Source organism: Phyllostomus discolor, chromosome 4, assembly GCF_004126475.2.
Source record: "Phyllostomus discolor isolate MPI-MPIP mPhyDis1 chromosome 4, mPhyDis1.pri.v3, whole genome shotgun sequence".
Classification (NCBI taxonomy): Eukaryota; Metazoa; Chordata; class Mammalia; order Chiroptera; family Phyllostomidae; genus Phyllostomus; species Phyllostomus discolor.
In genome coordinates, this window is record NC_040906.2 from 183,026,644 (window position 1) to 183,028,445 (window position 1,802).

Genomic DNA, 1,802 nt, shown 5'->3' on the forward strand with positions numbered 1-1,802 from the left:
TTGTTAGCTGTACCTAGTTAGGTACCTATTTAGGTACCTAATAGGAACCTAGGAATAGTTACCTAGTTAGCTGTACCTATTCCCAGGCCCCTCTTCCTTCTTGCCATCGAACCCATGTCCCCTTTTTCCTTTTGAGATTTGTCTTGGAGACAAATCCCTGACAAGTCACCTCATCTAACTTTCACACTCTCTTCATCTGCATTTCTTTGACATTATGTGTGGAAACACCCTAACATTTTGCACTATAAAATTTCTCTGTTCTTATTCTGAAAACACAACTTACTAGCTGTGTGATCTTAGATAAGTTACTTGACCCCTCTGTATTTCATTGCATTTATCTGTAAAATGCGATGACAATAGGACTAACCTCTTAGGGTTATTGCAGGGCTTGCATGAGTTAACATAAGTGCTTCAGTGCTTCAACTGGTGGGGCACAGGGTAAACACCATGTAATCATTTGCTCAGCAACCAGAGTTTAAGGGAAAAGGCAAGAAACTATGCATTCACTTTTGTTAGCGCCTTGTGAGTGCTGGGTATGGAGCACATGCTCAATAAATTTTTAAATTAACGAATGAATACATGAATGGCTAAAATATGATGAAGCACATGAGATGCATAAAGGATGATTTAAATGCAATATGACATTTAACATTTGGAACATTTAGGAACATATTATTTTGCATGATTAATAAACAGAACATTTTGATGAGAGAAACATGGCGGATCAGCCCATGCAGTGGCAGGACACGGTGATCTCGCCTGCAGATCAGTTTTGTATTAATTGCATTGGAGTGCTGCAGCAATGTGTGCTCCTGCCTCTTTTAGTAACATTCAGGCAGCGGCTCACAAATCAGCCAGCTAATCCTACAGCAGAATATGCCCAGCTTTTTGCAGCACTGATTGCAAAAACAGCAAAAGATATTGATGCTCAGATGGATTCCTAGCCAAGTGAAGCATCTACAGCTGCTTTACAGGCTGCTAGCTTGTATGAGCTAGAAGAAGAAACCCACCAAGATGGACACATCTGGAGGATGTTGTTTATCGAGGGGACGTGCTTCTGGAAAACATACAAAGTACACTTGCTGATACTGGGCAGTCACAGCTGAAGAGAAGAGGTTGTACCCACATCGGTCTCTTCCAGACTCATAGTACCCATACACACCAGGTGGCTGAGAAATAAACGATTTCAATGGCATTAAGAATTCTGCATCAGATTTAGATGTGAGCCTTACTGACAGTTATAGAAACATTGAGCACTGTAACACATGCTATCCTTTTAGCTATTTTTAATAGTCTTCTATTTTCACTCTTGAAAAATTAGTTTGTAAATTGTGATTGAACCAGGTTTACACCATGATTTTTTATTATCTGAATGAAATTGAGGCAGCTATTGCATTAATGGTTATAATATAGTTAAATGTATTGTTAAATAGAATATTTTTATGTAAATAAATCTTTAAAACATTTCTTTAAATTTTATATTGATCAGATATTCTTTAACATTAAGGTAATAGTTAAGAAAGATTAGTTGAGTCCCAAAATATTGATTTAGAATAGTATACCTGCTTAATTAGAAATTACCTTTGAGATCATTAACTGTCTTACTTTCAGACCAGAAGCCAGGCCATTAAATTCAGGGGTTATTTTTTTTTTAAACTTACTTTTGCCACAATTTGGTAAAAGCCATTAGTATGATAAATATGTTAAGTGTGGTTTATTTGGCTGTTAAAATGTATGTGAGGAATGCTCTTGACATTTTATATTTTTGCATGGTTGTATCAATTTACATAATTATTTTTGGA

At 36.4% G+C, this 1,802-nt stretch overlaps 1 pseudogene; it reads left to right on the forward strand.

Annotated features, from left to right (window-relative positions):
- The first annotated feature begins 716 nt into the window (after positions 1-716).
- Positions 717-1,042, forward strand: LOC114493847 (annotated as a pseudogene).
- The last annotated feature ends 760 nt before the right edge of the window (positions 1,043-1,802 follow it).